Genomic DNA, 22,647 nt, shown 5'->3' with positions numbered 1-22,647 from the left:
GTTATATGGTGATATAGTGATTTGGCAGTTGTACAAAGTACATAACAAGAACCGGTTGCTGGCTCCAACCTGCTTCTTGTTGACACCAGAGTTGTGTCATGTGGTTGAAGGGTCTTGTCATTGAAGATTTTCATTTTGTCAGCTAGGAAATATGTACTTGCAATTCTCCAAAACGAATGCTTGGAAAAAAAGAAAAAAATGCTCTTTGGTTCAACAAAACTGCTTGATTTTTATATATAATATATATATATATATATATATATATATATATATATATATATATATATATATATATATATATATATATATATATATATATATAAATAATTTTTTTTTGTTTACAAAGCCAGGCAGAATTTGGAAATCTAGAACAGCTGTGGAACTCAACATCCTTCATAGGTTAACTATAACACATTGTACTGCCAAACAGCAAACATGATACACTTTTATATTCAGCTATGTATCCTTCATGATTATCACTAGGCGGGCAGTGAGAGATGATGTCATCTCTCTGCTGACAGAGAAGGGGGAGGTCTGACCAATATCGGTAAGTTTCTGACCGATACAGATTATTTGAAAATTCACGAATGTCAGTCCTAATCGCCCGCTCTGATAATCGGTCAACCCTTAATATAATATACAGAGTACAAGGCTAGTACAATGTATCCAAAAAGCTAATTAAGCCCCAACATCGTGTCATTGAGGCTGTTTTGGAGGTTCCAAGCATGTCGCCTTTGCAATAGATAGGATCCCCCCTGTATTTGGTTTAAAAACCCAAGGCCAATATAGATTCATGAGGTCTCATACCTGAGGTCATCTTTGACTCCTCAGTATCTAGCCACAGTGTTGAAGACCATCATCTTTGCATTGTCCATCTTTATATTTTTCCACTAACTGGAACTAGTAGTATATCTGCAACTTGTTTTCCATGTGACTTTTGAGTTTTATTTATCTGTGTAAAATTTGCTGTATGAAAATGACCTAGAGCAGGGGTGCCCAACCTTTTGAAGAGCGAGGGCCACTTAAGCGACTTGGTAAATGGTTGCGGGCCACAATGAACGGAGACGGTGGATAGCACGCAGTGTATCTTTCCTGCACTTTGCAATAGACTTCTCTTTTATTCTGCATGTTTGGTGCACTTTCAGAAAGCGCACCAAATAATAGAAGTCTATGGCTCAGTGCAGGTAAACTGCTCTGCACCTGCAGATCAGTTTAAAAGCAGCCCAGTAACCAATGCAGAACATATATGCCCATATATGCACTGTGATTTTAGCAATAAACAGACCTTTAATAACTGTATTCTTTCTATTCCAGAGCAGGAGGTCGCGGGCCACATCAGAGGGCTCCACGGGCCACTGGTTGGGCACCACTGACCTAGAGTGATAGGTAGGGATCTGCAGTCATGCATGGTTACATTAGAGCGCTGTCCTGAGCCTTGCAAATAAATGTCCGCAGATGAATTGCACCCCCCACTCAATGTAATAACAATTGGACTACCCAAACTAATGAATATAAAAATATTAATTATTTGATGTTCCTTATTAAGACGCTTATCATGGAGTATATTCAACTCTGTGTAAATGTAGCTAATGGAAAAAAAGGAAAGTCCTTGAGGGTGGGGAAAAAGTAGAAATCAAAATAAGAACTTTAGCTTATACTAAGTCCTACTGTATAGTAGGATGATGATTGGTAAAAGTACGGTTCCTTGTGAAGAAGTGGGAGTGAGAAGTATGTTTTGTTAGGAGTAGTAAAAATCATGTAAGCAACATAAAGTACAAAGCATGCAAAAATGTCCTGCATGCAAAAACGTTTGCACACTTGACAAGAGGGTTGGATTAATGTGTAAAATGTCCTTATATTTGCTGCACTATTGTTGAAGTGTGCGGAAAAAAAAAGTTGGATGTTCTGGACTTCTTTCTCCTTTCGACTTGCATAAAGCTGGTATACACGTTCATTTTCTATTAGATTGTAAGTTCCCAGGAGCAGGGCCCTCCTAATCCTCTTGTATTGAATTGTACTGTTGCTGTATTGTCTCCCTTTATATTGTAAATCACTGCATAAACTGTTGGCGCTATATAAATCTTTTTTTCAACCCAACATAAAAGTGTACTTACCCCCCTAAATCACGAAATTCATAAGCCATGAATTATAACGAATGTATTATATAGATACTGGACCTTAACCAGTTCCCGACCCCCGCATGTACATATACGTCCACAATATGGCACGTACAGGCACATGGGCGTACACGTACGTCCTCGCCTATTAGCGGGTGGGGGGTCCGATCGGGACCCCCCCCGCTACATGCGGAGGTCGGGTCCGCTCGGGGAGCGATCCGGGACCACGGCGCGGCTATTTGTTTATAGCCGCTCCGTCGCGATCGCTCCCCGGAGCTGAAGAACGGGGAGAGCCGTGTGTAAACACGGCTTCCCCGTCCTTCACTATGGCGGCGCATCGATCGCGTCATTCCCTTTATAGGGAAGACACGATCGATGACGTCATTCCTACAGCCACACCCCCAAACAGTTGTAAACACATACTAGGTGCACCCTAACTCCTACAGCGCCCCCTGTGGTTAACTCCCAAACTGCAACTGTCATTTTCACAATAAAGAATGCAATTTAAATGCATTTTTTGCTGTGAAAATGACAATGGTCCCAAAAATGTGTCAAAATTGTCCGAAGTGTCCGCCATAATGTCGCAGTCACGAAAAAAATTGCTGATCGCCGCCATTAGTAGTAAAAAAAAAAAAAATAATAAAAATGCAATAAAACTATCCCCTATTTTGTAAACACTATAAATTTTGCGCAAACCAATCGATAAACGCTTATTGCGATTTTTTTTTTACTAAAAATAGGTAGAAGAATACGTATCGGCCTAATTTGAGGAAAAAAAATGTTTTTATATATGTTTTTGGGGGATATTTATTACAGCAAAAAGTAAAAAATATTGCATTTTTTTCAAAATTGTCGCTCTATTTTTGTTTATAGCGCAAAAACTAAAAACCGCAGATGTGATCAAATACCACCAAAAGAAAGCTCTATTTGTGGGGAAAAAAGGACGCCAATTTTGTTTGGGAGCCACGTCGCACGACCGCGCAATTGTCTGTTAAAGCGACGCAGTCCCGAACTGTAAAAACACCTTGGGTCTTTAGGCTGCATATTGGTCCGGGGCTTAACTGGTTAAACAAATTGTGTATCTATGACCTATGGTGTTTCATAATTAAAAGCACCTCAAAAATAAGGATATGTGACAATTAATGATAAGTGAGCAACACAAAAGTCCAAATACACAAATGTGAAACCATCCAAATCCACAGATGGTTATGCAGGTTTCTCAAATTGTGCTCAGTGATGAACACAAACATATTGGTGTCAACGTGCTCGGGAGGTGCTATGCCCACATATTTTCGCACCTCTTACCAGACTAAGTTGATCTCAAATTATAGAGATCGAAACCCGCTCGTGTAAAGAGCTGATGCTCTCATCACCGGTTTTCCAGATAAAGATATAGCCCCATTGGTAAATGGCAGCGCTGGTTTTCCCAACTAAACGTGTCACATAAGCCAACCAACACAGGCAGACCAATACCTTCCAACTCCAGTCTCCTAAGAAAGCAGAGAATAAAGAAGCTTCATAGTGTATTAAATTCGTAAAGGATTTTATTTCAAAAAGTATTGCACTTACATTTTTCAAAACTTCTAAAGGCAGTTACAAGGCTCCACAAGCATGGCCGCGGTCCTCGTCAGCAGACCTGTGCGTGATGACGTCACTGAGGACAGAAAGTATTGCAACGACTGCAATTTTTTTCTCTAGGGTGTTAGAATAAAAAATATATATAATGTTTGGGGGTTCTAATTTGAGGGAAGGAGATGGCAGTGAAAACAGACAGGGGGAAGCGGCATGGGAATTGAATCTCCCACTAACTGTAGAGGAAATGGTGTCTGCCATACGTTCACTTAGCCCTAATAAGTCGCAAGGACTGGATGGCTATCCGGTTGAGTGGTACGACACGTATGCAGAGAGTCTGGCTCCAAAGCTGTTGGAGGTATACGGAAAGTCCCTTGAGCTGGGGGTACTCCTGGAAACTCTTAGAGAAGCCCTTATTGCCCTGATCCCAAAGCCGCACAAGGACCATGAGCTATGTGAATCATATAGGCCCATCTCACTAATCAATGTGGATGCTAAAATCCTAGCTAAACTTCTCGCTTCTCGTTTGAATAAGGTCATAGCTTCAGTTATACATCATGATCAGACGGGTTTTATACCGGCACGTTCAACGGCCATAAACTTATGTCGACTCTTTACTATTTTACAAACTGAAGGACCCACCTCTGACACTAGAATAGTGGTGTCATTAGACACTCATAAAGCTTTTGACTCAATTGAGTGGCCATACCTGATAGCGGTCCTTGGACGTTTCGATTTGGCCCCAGATTTATAGCTTGGGTGAGACTGTTGTATGCTCCACCAGTGGCTCGTCTGCGGATGAATAATACTATTACGGAGCCTTTGAGATAGCTAGAGGCACCAGACGGGTTGTCCCTTGTCACCCCTGCTGTTTGCCCTCGCTATAGAACCTCTGGCGGCCCTCTTGCGGGCGGATGTAGGGATTAAGGGCTGTACTGTTAATGACAGGGAGGAAAAAACTTCACTCTATGCTGATGACATGCTTCTTTACTTAGCTGAAGCTGAGGGATCCTTAACGACTGCTTTAGACAAAATCTCTGGATTTGGGGCATATTCTGGATTCAAGGTGAACTGGAGTAAGTCTGTGGTCATCCCATTTTTCCCCGAATATGCGCCTCTAATGCCCCCGGGAATCCCATTACAGGTGGTCCCCCGCTTTTGTTATTTAGGAGTCAAGATACAACTGCCACTAAGTACATATATAACGAATAACTTGCTCCCGATGGTGGCGTGCCTCAAGGAGAGTCTTCAGTTCTGGAGTATGCTGCCCCTCAATCCCCTGGGTAGAGTAAATATATACAAAATTATTTATCTCCCTAGAATTCTCTACGTGCTCTGGCATGCGCCAATATACATACCTAAAAAAATGTTTACAGAGATAAATACACTGCTTCTCCCCTTCCTATGGGGAGCTAAACCAGCTAGGGTGTCCTTGGATACCTTATTCTTGCCGATACGGGTGGGAGGCTCGGCATTACCAAACTGCTATTATTTAGCGGCTCAATTAACGCATGTACATTGGTGGGGCTTTCCGAAGTTGGACAATGCCTCGGCGGCCACCCAGGCAGATCAAGTGCATTTTTATGAGGCTCTGATTAATGTTCTGTATCGGAATGGCCCATATCCAGTACAGGGTGCGGGCATATTAAAGCTGTCCTATAAGATATTTCATATGTGCAATGCAAGGATGGGAGGTGCCAACGTGTCTAGTTCTCCAAATGCCCCCTTGTGGCACAACCCTCAGCTAAAGGAGTTATGCAAAATTCCTGATGGTGCATGCTGGGCTCAAATATGCCCACCAAATATTTATGGATGGAACATTTAGATCGTTTATGGACCTGAAGTCTGAATATAAACTGCCTAACAATTTCTTCTTACGGTATCTACAGCTGCGCCATGCAGTGCGGGCTCAATATGGGAGGGGAGAGGTGTTACTTCTCCCTTCCTTTACGGAGAAAATGATAGCTGAGGAGGATCACTCCAAGCTTATCTTTAGATACTATTTTTCCCTGCTGACATCCTCTTCTACCGGAATGGAGAGGGTGGCGGTGCAGTGGAAAGCTGATGTCCCATCCATGTCGGATGAGTCCTGGGCTGAGGCCCTGGACTCATTGCTGCCATTGATGTTATCGGCAAGAGACAAACTGATACAGTTCAACTATTTGCATAGGATTTATTATACCCCGCGCCGATTACATAAAATGGGAAGGCTGCATTCACCGGAGTGTTCTAGATGTAGGGGTGCAATAGGAGACTTTTTTCACATGGTGTGGCTATGCTCCCATGTGGTGAGATTCTGGAAGGCAACTCTTCAGTACCTAGAGGATGCTCTGGCCCTCCCAAATATCTATTCTCCGGCCAGGTGCCTATTGGGTGATCTGGAGGAAGAGGGGTTATCTGAATCACGAAAAGACGCTACTCAGAATACTGTTCTGTTATGCCAAAAAGGCAATAGCTCTCAGATGAAGGAACCCGGTGCCTCCTTCACTACAGTATTGGATAGACCTAGTGAACCAGGTGGTGCCAATGTGTAAACTGACTTGCGCTGCTAGAGGTTGCCATTTGCCATTGTTACATTTTTTTTTTATTATCTTTTGTTTTTTGAAAAAATTTAATAAATTTACCCTTTAAAAAAAAAAAAAACAGACAGGGGAGGCTCCATTAGCATTGCTGGTTGTCTTGTCATACCAACGGCCACTACAAGATGGCACCAGATCACACAAGGAAGCATAGGCCTGCAGAAGGCCTCAAAGCCGCGGCCTCAATTACCGGCCGGCAGGGGGCAGCACATTCGCGCGGCGGGGGAGGTGGGGGTGCACAGGGACGCAGGATACCCCAGATGTGCCGCGCCAGGTCGCTAATTCTAGTCGCAATTGCGACCTGGTGCCCGGGGTTTGTCGAACCCTGGTTTAAAACATATTCATTTTACCTATAGGTAAGCTTTATTATAAGCATACCTGTAGGTAAAAATGGCTGACAAGATTTACTACCACGTTAACTTGACTCTGAGTAAAGTATTGCTACAAGAGACCAGTAGATCATTTAATCTCCCCAACATCTATCTAAGGCAAAGCTGCCTTTTCTCTTTTATAGCAAAGAAATGGATTTTCTTTAGGCCCCATTATTATCGTACCCCATGATTTCCAATGAGTACCATTTTATATCTGAGTAAGTTCAGGTCGCAGTGACTTCAAAGTTGTCCCTGCACTACTTTGGTCTGACTTTGATGCGACTTGAGGGCCATAGACCGCAAGATTACACAGGCACTGCGTCATTCACATCAAAGTCGCACAAGTGTAAATGGGGCCTTAATGGATAAGTATACATTCAAAAAAGGTAGTACACATTCACTGGCCGCAAAATGGCCTTACATTCCTTAAAAATTAATGGGGACCTTACAGGTCCTACTCGTAATTCCGGCTATTTACAAAAGCCATACAAGTTGGAGTAGACCCCCTACTAAATGGGGAACGACGTTTAGCACTTTTTGCTGCTAGCGGAGCACGTTTGTCGCTTTGTTAGATTATGTACTTGGTTAACATGTGCGTACAAACACTTCACTTACATGGAATGAGAAGATAAAATTAGACTACCCAAACAACCATAACAAATTTGTAAATAAACACACCAAGAGACTTCTAGGTAATCTGTTCGGTCCGCAGCTCGGTGGAAGTATGCTAAAATAAAGAAACGCACAAGAATGCTTATTAAAATGCTAACATTTTCATGGCAAATTGTCAGCTGAAGTAAGAGATGATAGAAAAAAAGAGTGTTTGAAAAACAGGCATTTATAAATGAACATGAAACCATTAGTGTGCGTCACCTGCTTTATTTGTCACATTGTTATGGCAACAATCTCCTATGACATATGTATATTAATGTGGCACTGAACTCCGGTTTAAAAAAAAAAATTATATATCTATTCAAGTACAGTATGTATTCTTACATCAAAATTGTACCTTCAGTTGCTCTCCTCCTCCTCCAAATCTTCTGAAATATTGCATTTTTTTATTCTTTGCTACTGTGATTGAATTTTCTGTTGGTGGCCATGTTTGTTCTCCATGGTTCCACTGTGTGTAGGAATGTAGCAACATTCTCTTACTGCTGAATATATAATTAAATCAGCTTTTTTTATTGCCAGTCCAAGGAGTGTTTTTCAAAAAAACGTGTAGCTCTTACCTAGGAAATGTGGGAGCTGCGGTGGCTCAATGCGATTGGCACTGCGCTGACAAGCCATTCACCTCTGCAGCTAGGGGTTCGGATCCCGGTCTCGGCTACATGTGAATTGAGTTTGGTGGTCTCAGTCCGGCTCCCGGTGGGTGTGCTATGCGAGGTAAGCCTGCGCTTAGTATGCCCACCCCCCTCCCACAAAAACCACCACACTTACACACACTCAAAATTGGGTTAACATGCACGCACTTTGACCACGCGGTCTCTAAAAAGAGAGGCGAAGGACTAACGGGGCTGGTTGAGCGGGCTAGATCCTCTCACTCCCTTATAGGGAGTCCCTCTGCCCCGTTGGGCTTCAAAGCGGAGCAGGTAGGGCGGGCTATGTGAGAGGACCCCCTCACACACCCGCCATTGCCACCTGGGGCATGGAGAAAGGTGGCAGATTGCCTCTGGGGGAGGCCTGCCTACTCCCAACTCCTGCAGTCCGGCTCCTCTCTCGAGTACACGCACAAAAATACACCTTTAAAATTAGAAAAAAATAAAGAACTGGAGAAATTAGGATAACAGTACTTAAAGGAGTTGTAAAGGCAGAAGGTCTTTTAACTTAATGCATTCTATGCATTAAGATAACCCTTCTGTGTGTAGCAGTTTCCCTAGCACCCCCTAATTACTTACCTGAGCCCCTTCTCTCTCCAGCGATATCCATGTGTGTCTTAGCCATCTGGGACTTTCCTCCTGATTGGCTGAGACACAACAGCGGCGCTATTGGCTCCCGCGACCGCCAATCGAGGGAGTGGTGCCGGGTTGGGGGGCCTTGTCTGAATGGACACAAGGAGCTGAAACTTGGCTTGCCCCATAGCAAGCTGCATGCTGTGGGGGCACTAGACAGGAGGGAGGAGCCAGGAGCAGCAAAGATGGACCCGAGAAGAGGAGAATCCAGGCTGCTCTGTGCAAAAACACTGCACAGAGAAGGTAAGTAACATAACCTGTTTGATATTTTTATTTTTAAAAGGGATTTCACAATCACTTTAAATGCTTATGTACGAAGTTGTGTATGGAACTAGAATTCTAAAAACATAATTTTAAAGGGTTAAATGTGGGACCATATAGGAAGTATACTTTTTTGCGATATTACTAAAGTGAAAATCAGGCTATACATGATGCGATTCCCCAATTGTGTTGAAAGAATCCCTCTTGCAGACCTTGCAGGGCGCTGGAGGGTGCAGTGGGGATCTGTCCCTGACTGGAGAACACAGTAATTATTGCCTGTGGCAATAATCGCATTAAAAATCCGACAGGCTGGTTGTACCCAAACTGTACAACAATCGATTTGGGTACCGTCAGCCTGCCCATAGATGGTTCGTATCTCGGCTGGTCTCTGCTAAAGCAGCCAAGATCCAAACCATCTTTGGCCTGCTAAAAGCTGGCATGTTGCGATCATTAATAAGTGTTCAGAAAAATTGAGTCCGCCTATCCTCAGGCCAAAATGGGTGCCGTTGTAAATGCATTTAGGTATCAAACAGCAGTGAACCAAATTTGAGCGGTAAGCAGAATGTGAACATTTGCCAAATAAATATGGAAATGTAAAATGCATTCCTGAATTTATTCTTTCATCATAGTTGTTTTATTTATATGATTATCAGTATTTTACTGTGTGGATTGCCCAACAAGAAATGTGCAGCCTTTGATTTATGCAGTCCGGACAGATAATGATAATGAGAAAGGGGGAAAAAGGACAGAACATTCCCAACTCGTGTTTCTCTACTGAGCACAACGTAATGGCTGCGTTCCAAGAGCCTTGTGGACATATGCCAGTTTTCCATGCCATCACACAACAACAGTGTGTAATCCTGAGGTTTTTTTTTCTTTGAAAACAGAACTGATTTTTTCTAAAGTTTACATGCTCTGAAAATAGAATAACTTGATTATAGTTGTTCATTTTCAGATTTTTGTTTATTTACGGTAATTTAGGTACAGGCATGGATTAAAATACATGAAAGTTGATCTGTCTTAAATAAAATAAAATAAAATTTGGAAAGAAGTGGTAGAAATAAGAACTATGGGCCAGATTCACATAGAATTACATTGCTCCTCGGCAGCGTAACGTATGTGATTTACGTTACACCGCCGCAGGTTTACAGCGTAAGTGCCTGATTCTCAGAACTCTTACCTGTAAACTTGCGACGGTGTAACATAAATGCGCTCGGCGCAAGCCTGCCCAATTCAAATGGGGCGGGCACCATTTAAATTAGGCGCGTTCCCGCGCCGAACGTACTGCGCATGCTCCGACGTGCATTGCGCTAAATGACGTCGCACGGACGTCATTTGTTTTAGACGTTAACGTAAATGGCATCCAGCGCCATTCACGGACGACTTACGCAAACAACGTTGTTTTTTTAATTTCGCCGCTGGAACGACGCCCATACTTAACATGGCTTAAGACAACTAGGGCTCAGCCCTAATTTTACGTGACGGAAACTACGTAAAGTTAGATCGACAGGCAGGGCGGACGTTCGGGAATTTGCCGTAACTATTCATTTGCATAATCTACGCCGACCGCAATGGCCTCGCCACCTAGCGGCCGGCCTAGAATTGCATCCTTAAGATCCGACAGTGTAATTCAATTACACCTGTCGGATCTTAGGGCTAGCTATGCGTAACTGATTCTATGAATCAGTCGCATAGTTAGGACGGCTCTAACACAGAGATACGACAGCGTATCAGGAGATACGCCATCGTATCTCTTTTGTGAATCTGGCCCCTTACTGTGTTATCCTATAGCAGTCAGCTGAATTGTAACAATTTTTTTTAATTGCAAGGCTAAAAAAATAAATAAAGTAGAATAGTTCCAGTAAGAATTGATGTGCTTAATAATTATTAATTAATAATAATAATAATAATAATATACAATTATAATTTATGTGCATGTTTTTTTTGAGATTCTTAGAACAGGATGCACTTAGAAGATGGTATAGTGTGAATTAATTTCTTGTGCTATTACACCATTCCTTAGAGAAAACTACCAAGTTCTATATTGCCCCTTGTAAAGCTGGGGATACTTTCAGATGCCATCCCTGCAATGTTTTATTAGCTCTTAGCCCTGGTTCACACTAGTGCGATGTCAAATCGCATGTCCAATCGGCAGCATTTGCCGGCAATGGCACGTCCCAATCGGTGCGATGCCGCATCTTCTGCACTGCACCCTCTTCAAAAAGTAGTTTCTGTACTACGTTTTGCGATTTCAGCCCGCGATTTACATTGACATCTGTGCAGAAACCTGCACAGATTTCTCTGTAATCACGGACAAAATCTGGACTAACCAGCAGGAGTGAAATTGTGCGAGTTCAGCTGAACACAGCTTTACTCCCACAGTGCAGTGTGAACCTGGGCTTACACATAGTTTAAAGCGGAGTTCCACCATAAAAATGAACTTTCTATTAACAGCTTGCCTATAATGTAAAAAAAAAATCTGGCTAGGCAGATTTCGTAATCTGCCTACTTCCTGGTCCTAGGTGGTTCAACTTCCTGTCCTAAGACCCCATTGCCTCTTGGGAAATGATGACAATCATTTCCCAGGAGTCTCTGGGAATTACTTTGCCTAAAAATCGCCCAGCATGCACCTCTACTTGAAAACCAGGAAGAAAAAGGAACTGGGCTTCACATACCCACACATATGATGGATACGGCCACAATATGAGCTGGAGGATATAAGGCAAGTGTTTGCAATGATTTCTGGAACGATTGGGGAACTATTGATATGTTTTAGGGACTATTTAATGTGATCGATTTTAGCTTGCAAAAAAAATTATGCCCGGAACCCCGCTTTAACCTATACAATTTTAGGTTGGAGATTTTTCATTTAGTTAAATGTATCATTAAAAATTACACTATAAAAATATTATAGTTCTTTTTGTTCAGCCAAATGAAATGTTACATATTAACTCATATTTACCAATTTCATCCAGCAGGTGGTGCAAGGAAGTCGATTTTTCAACAGCTTTGCGTATTCATTTACTACTAGACTATGAATAGGCTTAATCAGTTTTTTAGAATAAACATTTGCATGCACAGCTTAACAATCAGATGAGCCAGATAGTTGGCACTTACAGAAATGTTCAGGCTTTCTCAGTACTGGTTTCATTTAAATGAGGCACAGTGTCTCTACCTTCATGTTTATTGAACCACAACAACCTCCATTCTTGGGTGGTTAACACTTTCAGGAGTATCGGATGCCTGTATCCCCTGCTACATGCTTTGGTTTAGTCTGCCCGCCTCTAGGTCATTGCTGTGTCCTGTAAAGAAATGGGGGTCAGAGGATTAAGCCACAGTGGGCAGCGGGGGGGGACACAGGCATCTCATTCTCTCGCAAGTCTTGAATACCAAAGATTCGACATGATACTGAGCATGCGCGCGCATGCGCCGTTCGTTAGGTGCGTAATTTATGTGGGGTCACGATTCATTACCATACAACACGCCCCCTACCAGCCTACTTTGAATTAGGCGGGCTAACGCCGGCCCATATACGCTATGCCGCCGTAACTTGGTTCGCAATTTCTTTGTGAATGCGGTACTCGCCTCTACACAGAGCTCCACATCCTGTCAGGGAGAGAGGAGACAGATGCTGTGTCCCTTGTACATAGGGACACAGATCGGTCACCTCCCCCAGTCAGTCCCCTCCCCCCACAGTAAGAATCACTCAAAGGGAATACATTTAACCACTTCCTCTCCCCCTAGTGTTAACCCCTTCCCTGTCAGTCACATTTATACAGTAATCGGTGCATATTTATAGCACTGTTCGCAGTATAAATGTGAATGGTTCCAAAATAGTGTCAAAAGTGTCCGATATTTCCGCCGCAATATCGCAGGCCTGACAAAAATCGCAGATCATCGCCATTACTAGTAAAAAAAAACAACCATCATAAATCTATCCCCTATTTTGTAGGCGCTATAACTTTTGCGCAAACCAATCAATATACGCTTATTGTGATTTTTTTTTTTTTTTTACCAAAAATATGTCGAAGAATACGTATCGGCCTAAACTGAGAAAAAAAAATTGGGATATGTGTTTTTTTTGTTTAAAGCGCAAAAAATAAAAACCGCAGAGTTGATCAAATACCACCAAAAGAAAGCCCTATTTGTGGGATTTTTTTTTATAAAAATATAATTTGGGTACAGTGTTGTATGACTGCGCAATTGTCATTCAAAATGCGTCGGCGCTGAAAGCTGGTCTGGGCAGGAAGGGGGTTTAAGTGCCCAGTAAGGAAGTGGTTAAGCAGCAAAGAAAGCTAAAAAAAGCAGCTGCTAAAACATCCGTGTGTATGAGGCCTTAGAATCAAGGCATTTATTTATAAAAGTTTCCATTCTAAAAAGCCAAAAAATTTTTCAGGGGGTAAGATTTGTTTATTTCATGGCTCATAACTTCATCAGAATCTATTTCATTATATTGCCTGTTTTGCATTTAGTGTACTATAGAGTTGCTTATAGTGTGGTGTTGTATGTTAATGGATTTTACTATTTTACAGGCACATCGCACATTCCATCTTTTTTATGAGCATCAGCACAAACAAAAAGTGTAAATGGAGATCAGCTGTCTACTATAGCACAGTTACCCATATAGAAAAAACACCCTTTATAATGGTAAGTACCTCCCATTTATTTCCATTTTTTAGCTGCTTTATAAACGTGACTTTGCTATTGCTGTATTTTCATAGTAATACTTATTGTTACTAAATCCACAACAGTAGAATCAGTTTAGTAAAAAAAAAATGCTTATTATACTCACTGTGGAACCTAAGGGGTTATTCCTCTGCCTTGTGTAAAAGGCTGTTTGATCCTGTCTTCTTTGACCCTCCCCTTATACTGTTATAGCACAGAGCCTTGGGGGCACTCTGCACATGCTCAGTTTGGTGTGTATTGCTAGAGAGTTTTTATTTTTGGGAGGGTGCATGTGATCAGCTCAGGGCCAATCAGCACTGTCCAGACAGAGGGTCAGGAGTCCTAAAGCCCCATAGGACAGTCAGAGGAGAATGGAAACTCCTCAGTTGGACACTGATGGAAGTCACAAGATTGCTAAATACCTTTTCTCATCAGCAGTATAGAGCAGTTTTATATTTACAAAAATAATTGCATTTCCATGTTCTGTGTGCTGTGGGTGACCAGATATAGTGAATGCAGGGTGCTGGGTTTAGTAACACTTTAACTGCTTGCCGACCAGCCACCGTCATTATACTGCGGCATGTTGGCATGGCTGCGCAAACCCCCGTAGGTGTATGTTGGCCGCTTTAGGGGGCGCGAGGCTGGAGCCGATGCGCTCAGCGGCGATGTTCGCCGGCGACCAGCGATCGCTCCTCAGAGAGCCAGAACGGGGATCTGTTAATGTAAACAGACAGATCCCTGTTCTGTCAGGGAAGTAGAGAGAGATCTGCTGTTCTGGTGATTAGGTACAGCGATCTCTCTCTACTCCCAGTTAGTCCACTCCCCCCCCCCCACAGGTAGAAACGCCTCCCTAGGAAACACTTAACCCCCTAGTGTTAACCCCTTCCCTGCCAGTGACATTTATACAATAATCAGTGGCTATTTTTAGCTTTGATCGCTGTATAAATGTCACTGGTCCCAAAAAAGTGTCTGATCTGTTCCGCTGCAATGTCGCAGTCCTGCTAAAAATCGCTGATCACCGCCATTAATAGTAAAAAACAAATGCCATAAATATATCCCCTATTTTGTAGACGCTATAACTTTTGCGCAAACCAATCAATAAATGCTTATTGCAATATTTTTGGTAATTATATTGGTAAATATATTTTTTGTTTATAAAAAATTAAAAACCGCAGAGGTGATTAAATACCACCAAAAAAAGCTTGATTTGTGGGGGGAAAAAGGACATAAATTTAGTTTGGGTACATTGTCGCACGACCGCGCAATTGTCAGTTAAAGCAACGCAGTGTCATATCGCAAAAAATGACCTGGTCAGGAAGTGGGTAAATCCTTCCGGGCTGAAGTGGTTAAGCAAACTGGTGCAACATTTGATTTGACTTTTCTTTTTATTTTAAGTGCTGTCTAAAAGGTTTAACTAGTTTCAGCATTTCTTTTTTTTGCTTTTGTTTCTTTGCTTAGTTCTGAATGTTGTAAATGTGGGGTGTCTCATTTTGATATTAAAAATTAGTTTTAGAAAGGTGATTTTAGAAAACTGCTCAAAACGTTTTGGAGTCAAATGACTGAGTAAATTTTCTACCTACAATGAACTCATGTTTACTCCAACCACCCAATAATGTACACAGGGATTAAAAACAGGAACTTTCCCTTTGCTCCATTTTTTGAAATGTCAGATCCCTTCAAGACTGCCTATGCTGATGCTGAGTGACTATCCTGTTATGCTGAGTGACTATCCTTTTCCTCCTCAATGACCATGCTGATAGCTTGTAAGAACATTTTTGGTTCTGGGCACCAGCGCCTAAGGCCCAATTTTTTTGCCCCTGTTTAACAGGGGCGTGTAATTACAATTTTGTATGCAATACTTTGCAGCGGGCTCATTTATGCGCTCCAACTAGAGTATCTGTGAGGGGTTGCAGTGTTGTGGCACCAGCGCCACCACCACCACCAACAAAGGCCCAATTTTTTTGCCCCTGTTCAACAGGGGCATGTAATTACAATTATTGATCTAATATTTCACGGCCGGGCCCATTCCTGCACCCACCAAGAGTAACTTTGAGGACTTACAGTGTTGTGGCACCAGCGCCAGCACCAAAGGCCCAATTTTTCTACCACTGTTCAACAATGGCATGTAATTACAGTTCTTGAAAAAAAAGTCGACACAGCAGGGCGTTCCAGGGCCCACCAAGACTAACTGTGAGGGCTTAGAGTGTTGTGGCAACACCAACACCTAGGGCCCAAATTTATGCAGAGTATATATGGCAGGCCCCTACTTTAAAACATCCAACTTACAAACGACTCCTACTTGCAAACGGAAGGAGACAACAGGAAGTGAGAGGAAATCTACCCCTAGGAAGGGAAATTCTCTTCTATAAGAGGTGTCTCCTGTCCACTGATGCTTTATCACCAATCCTTGTTTCACAAAAAAAAAAAACATTTGTCATTGGGACAGAAAGTGAATTGCAATCTTCTGAACAGATGCACACAGACAGCAAAACAAATGTTTACAGGGGTGATAACCCTTCTCTATGTTTTCAGAAAAGCTAAAAAAAATTGATTTTATGGCTGGAGCTACACAAAAAGTACCAGTTCACAATTTGTAACATCTCTGATGTTTCCCTGTACAGAACGAGCGCAGCTGAGCCTTCTACAAGCAGCTGCGCTCCGTTCTGCAAGACATCTGCGTCACTTCCGGTGCGCGGACGTTTGCGCTCCAGCGTGGAACGCGGAAGTGCGACTCTGCCTCCTTCCTCGATTTCCCCGCGAATTCGGGGCTATTTAAACTCCTTAGAGATGGCGGTAGGGTGTTCGGTTATTTTGTCGGATCCCTGCCGCCAGTCAAGGAACACTACCTCCCAGCACCGAGCCCTGGAACCACTGCTGTACTCCTCTCCAGGCAATATCCATACCTCAGATCTCTACCTCCCTAATCCACATGCTGCATGCCTGTTTGTTACTACACCCAGCCTCAGCTTGACAGGAGAACCATTGCTTCCTGGATTCTTGGACCCTTTTACCTAGCAACTACATACATCCCCTGGTGAACAACTACTACCAGCTGAACCGCAAGTATCTTGAATTACAATAGTTCCCTGCATTATAACCAGATATCTGTTGTTCTCAAGCTGTTGGGATTATACTAATGAATGCTGATCCTTTTGGGCTATATTCTAACCACAAACTGAGGGATTGTTTTCTATAGATAAAACTACTCCATAATATTGTGAATTAACAATATGACTGCCAGAGTTTAAATACTTGCTGCATTCAGACTTTTCTCAAATTACACTGTGTAGCAAAGTTAATACAATCTCCATACTTCAGCTGCTGCTGGGATAGCTCATATACTTTTATACTCACATGAGGTTGTGATGATTTAACCCCTAAACTTTCTGATACATAAGAGAGTGCATTGGTGGTTTACCCTGAGAAACCTCTTTCTGCTGAGTTCCAATCATACCTGTTATTAATAAATTCTCAGGAGTGTTACATAATAACCGAACCCAATAAAACCATACAAGATAGGAACCATGGATCCAGCAGACCTTGCTAACCACCTAGTTGGACTTTCACAAAGAGTGGATAACCTCACTACTACTATGAATGAATTACGTTTTGAAAATGAAGCATTACGCAACCAAAACCTTGCATTACCCCGAGAGAGACCTGAACCTAAGGTCTGCCCCCCAGAACCCTTTTCAGGGGACCGGAAAATTTTTCGCCAATTCATTAGTGCTTGCCGTCTCATGTTTGATTTACGCCCCCGCACCTACCATTCAGACAGGGTTCGTATCCTTACACTTATATCCTACCTAAGAGGAGAACCTAGAATCTGGGCTGATGCATATGTGGAAGAACATGGTGATTTATTGGGGGCTTTCAATACATTTTTGGATGAGATGTCACTTTTATATGAAGATCCAAACAAACAACTTACTGCAGAGAACTTTATCAGGAGCCTCAAACAGGGGAAAAGACCCGTAGAGGATTTTATTTCGGAATTCAAGTGTTGGAGTAGAGAAACACAATGGACAGATATTGCTCTTCGTAATCAATTCAGATTAGGACTATCCGAATCTATGAAGGATGAGATAGCTCGTGTAGAGCTTCCTCCGTCCCTTGAGGACCTCATGCATTTATCCCTTACCATTGACCGACGTCTCCGTGAAAGGAAGGCTGAACGCTTCAACACTTATCTTCCCCCACAATTCAGAAGATCTAAATCTCCCCCAAAAGAGGTTCCAATGGAACTTGGAGCTGTCAGGGCTCCTTTATCATTTGCTGAGAAACAACGCCGCAGAGCTCATAACCTCTGCCTCTACTGTTCCGCTCCAGACCACATGGTCTCCACTTGCCCACTCCTCAAGAAGAATTCCGAAGGTAACTTTTTAAACATAAGTAAGACTAATCCAACAGGAAATACTACTAATCGTTTTGTTTATGTCACTCTTACCTTACAGTGGGATCAAGAAAGACTTAGGATTGATGCAATGGTGGATACCGGCGCTTGCGGAAATTTCATTGATTTAGGAATTGTAAAGTCTAATAAAATTCCTTGCATGGTTAAACAAAATCCTCTTTCTGTCACTTTTATTGACGGTTCAAGTTCCATTTCGGGCCCTATTTCCTCTCAAACCTCACCCCTACTGGTCACTTGTGGCAATGACCATACAGAGACTCTTGTCTTTGATGTCATTCCATCTCCATTGTTTCCAATAGTCCTAGGATTACCTTGGTTAATACTCCATCAGCCAACTTTCCTTTGGACTAACCTCTCACTTAATCTAAATTCTACATATTGCCAGGAGAATTGCTACCCTATTCTTTCGGTTCTGTCCACAACAGTTGACTCAATAGATCTCCCTAACTATCTACAAGATTTCTCAGATGTTTTTAGTAAAACCAAGGCAGAGATTCTTCCGCCCCATCGTATTTACGACTGTCCTATAGATCTCATTCCTGATACACCTGTACCAACTGCACGTATTTATCCTCTATCCCAACCAGAACTTGTACACCTGAAGGATTACCTTGATGAAAACTTAAAAAGGGGTTTTATCAGACCATCCACATCTCCTGCAAGTGCAGCTATGTTTTTTGTTAAAAATAAAGATGGTTCACTACGTCCGATCATTGACTACCGTCGTCTCAATAGCATCACTATTAAGAATCGCTACCCTCTTCCTCTCATTCCAGAACTCATCGAACGTCTTCAAACTTCAAAAGTTTTCACAAAACTAGACCTTAGGGGTGCCTATAACCTGATCAGGATTCGTCCAGGTGATGAGTGGAAGACCGCTTTCAAGACTAGATACGGTCTCTTTGAATACACTGTAATGCCATTCGGTCTGTGTAACGCACCCGCCACTTTTCAGTGGTTCATAAATGACATTTTTCGAGATCTGCTTGACATCTGTGTTGTGATATACTTGGATGACATCCTGATTTACTCTGATACACTTGAGGAACACACTAAACATGTCCGTTGGGTTTTGGCCAGGCTCAGAACGCATTCTTTATATGCCAAACTAGAAAAATGCGTTTTCAGTCAGTCAAGTATTTCCTTCCTTGGATACCATATTACTCCTCAGGGCATCCAGATGGAACCCTCTAAAGTAGAATGTATCCTCTCCTGGCCAACTCCCAACTCTAGGAAGGCCCTTCAACGTTTTCTCGGTTTCTCAAACTACTATCGCAAATTCATCAAAGATTTTTCAGCAATTGTCAAACCATTGAGTGCCCTTACTAGCACGAAGATACCTTTTACGTGGTCAAAGGAAGCCCAGATTTCTTTTGACACTCTTAAACAATGCTACACTTCAGCTCCCATCTTACAATTACCCAACCCACAATACTACTTCACTGTGGAAGTAGACGCCTCTCATTATGCTCTTGGAGCTATACTTTCTCAACGTCCAAGTCTATCTGAACCTCTACACCCAGTAGCTTTTTTTTCAAGGACCTTGTCTTCAGCAGAGAAGAATTACCCCATTGGTGAAAAAGAACTTCTTGCAATTAAAGATGCACTACAAAATTGGAGGCACCTATTGGAGGGTAGTAAACACCCAATTACCATCCTTACAGACCACCGTAATTTACAGCATTTGAAAACATGTAAGACACTCTCTGCCCGTCAAGTTAGGTGGAGTTTATTCTTTGACAGGTTTAATTTTTTCATATCTTATAGGCCTGGTTCACAGAACATCAAGGCTGACTCTTTGTCCCGCATGCATGAAAACCAGAACACTGAGATTCCTCCTCTATCTATAATTCCTTCAGACCGTTTTATTGGAATCTCTTCGTCTTTTAGACAGTTAATCTCACAGTCACTCTCCAAAGATCTCTCTTGTCTACCAAAAAATCTTACCAGACTGCCAGATGGAGTGTATACTTTCAATAATAAGGTTTTCGTTCCTCCTAAATTACAAATTACACTTCTCAAACATCTTCATGATTCACCATTAGCCGGCCATCCCGGAATCAATAAAACCATCCATCTTGTTAAGAGAGACTACTGGTGGCCTAATATGACTAAAACAATCCACACTTATGTTAATTCATGTGAGATTTGTGCTCGTAACAAGCATTCTAGGAGACCCCCTTCTGGTCTACTCACTTCTATTCCAGTACCCAACAGACCGTGGGAAGTTGTGTCGATGGACTTCATTGTTGAACTCCCTAAGTCAAACGGTGCTAACACTATCATGGTTACAGTAGACCTTTTGACCAAAATGGCACACTTCACTCCTTTAAAGAAGTTACCAACTTCCCATGAAACTGCAAAAGCTTTCATTTCCAATGTTCTTAAATTACATGGACTACCCTCTCAAATCATATCTGATCGTGGAACTCAGTTTATTTCTAAATTTTGGAAGGCTTTATGTAATACTCTGAAAATTGACCACCGCATGTCCACTGCATACCACCCACAAACAAATGGACAAACTGAACGAATTAACCAAATCCTTGAACAATACTTACGATGTTACTGTACACATCTACAAGATGATTGGTTTCAATTACTACCCCTTGCTGAATTCTCTTATAACAATTCTGCCAGTTCTTCTTCTCGATTTACACCATTTTTTGTTAATTATGGTTTCCACCCCAACAGTCTCCCAACCAATCACCCCCCAAACAGTGTTCCAGCAGTTAATCAATATCTCACGACTTTAAAGAACACACTAGACATCTTACGGTCTAACTTAAAATTTGCCCAACAAAGACAAAAGCGATACTACGACTCTCACAGATCGACACCACCTGAATATAAGGTTGGCGACTTGGTTTGGCTTTCCACGCGAAATCTTCACCTTAAAGTACCTTCAAAAAAATTAGGCACTCAATTCGTTGGACCATTCCAAATATCCCATTTGATCAATCCGAACGCTGTAAAATTACTTCTACCCCCAGATTGGAAGATACATTCCTCATTTCACGTTTCCCTCATTAAACCTTTTATTTCTAACCCATTTCCTAACAGACAGCCAAACCCTCCTCCTCCTGTCGAGGTACATGGTGAGATTGAATACGAGGTTGAAAAGATCCTGGATTCGAGGAAACATGGTTCCACCCTTCAATACCTGATACATTGGAAAGGTTATGATCAACTTAATGACTCTTGGGAGAATTCTTCAAACATACATGCTCCTCGCCTGATTAGACAATTTCATCTTAGGTATCCTAATCGCCCCTCTCTTTCTAGGAGCACTGCTGGTGCCCCCTTGAGGAGGGGAGTATGTAACATCTCTGATGTTTCCCTGTACAGAACGAGCGCAGCTGAGCCTTCTACAAGCAGCTGCGCTCCGTTCTGCAAGACATCTGCGTCACTTCCGGTGCGCGGACGTTTGCGCTCCAGCGTGGAACGCGGAAGTGCGACTCTGCCTCCTTCCTCGATTTCCCCGCGAATTCGGGGCTATTTAAACTCCTTAGAGATGGCGGTAGGGTGTTCGGTTATTTTGTCGGATCCCTGCCGCCAGTCAAGGAACACTACCTCCCAGCACCGAGCCCTGGAACCACTGCTGTACTCCTCTCCAGGCAATATCCATACCTCAGATCTCTACCTCCCTAATCCACATGCTGCATGCCTGTTTGTTACTACACCCAGCCTCAGCTTGACAGGAGAACCATTGCTTCCTGGATTCTTGGACCCTTTTACCTAGCAACTACATACATCCCCTGGTGAACAACTACTACCAGCTGAACCGCAAGTATCTTGAATTACAATAGTTCCCTGCATTATAACCAGATATCTGTTGTTCTCAAGCTGTTGGGATTATACTAATGAATGCTGATCCTTTTGGGCTATATTCTAACCACAAACTGAGGGATTGTTTTCTATAGATAAAACTACTCCATAATATTGTGAATTAACAATATGACTGCCAGAGTTTAAATACTTGCTGCATTCAGACTTTTCTCAAATTACACTGTGTAGCAAAGTTAATACAATCTCCATACTTCAGCTGCTGCTGGGATAGCTCATATACTTTTATACTCACATGAGGTTGTGATGATTTAACCCCTAAACTTTCTGATACATAAGAGAGTGCATTGGTGGTTTACCCTGAGAAACCTCTTTCTGCTGAGTTCCAATCATACCTGTTATTAATAAATTCTCAGGAGTGTTACACAATTACAAACAGATTCTACTTAACAAGCCTACAGTCCCTGTCATGTTTGCACCGCCTATATACTGTTGTTCAGAGTATATAGGGTCAAAGGGGCTTGTAATGACCTGGGGGGAGTTGGGGGAAACCCATGCTAGTCTTGCCCCAGGGAACATGTATCAATGGGAAAAAAAGTTTTAAAAACGTTCGTTTTTTTTCTGGAGCAGTGATTTTAATGATGCTTAAAAAAAAATGAAAAATTCCTTTAAATATCATACCTGCTGGGTGTCTATAGTATGTCTGTGAAGTTTCACGTGTTTAGAACTGTCCCTGCACAAAATGAGATTACTATAAGAAAAAAAGTAATTAAAAACTGCTTGAGGCTTATATGTAATGTCTGGTCCCTGCAATATGGATGAAAATCATTGAGAAAAATAGCATGGGTTTCCCCCAACTCCCCCCAGGTCATTACAAGCCCCTTTGGCCCTATATACTTTGAACAGCAGTATATAGGCTGTGCAAACAAGACA

At 42.2% G+C, this 22,647-nt stretch overlaps 1 protein-coding gene across 1 annotated transcript in view; it reads left to right on the top strand.

The window, feature by feature from the left end:
* Positions 1-22,647, top strand: part of LOC120931652 (axoneme-associated protein mst101(2)-like) — a 183,221-nt gene that overhangs the window by 79,084 nt on the left and 81,490 nt on the right. Inside the window, exon 3 of the mRNA XM_040343296.1 lies at positions 13,382-13,496. The gene's annotated coding sequence lies outside the window, so the exon portion shown is untranslated. The remainder of the gene's footprint in view (positions 1-13,381; positions 13,497-22,647) is intronic.

Source organism: Rana temporaria, chromosome 3, assembly GCF_905171775.1.
Source record: "Rana temporaria chromosome 3, aRanTem1.1, whole genome shotgun sequence".
Lineage (NCBI taxonomy): Eukaryota > Metazoa > Chordata > Amphibia > Anura > Ranidae > Rana > Rana temporaria.
This window is presented reverse-complemented; position numbering and strand designations above follow the sequence as displayed.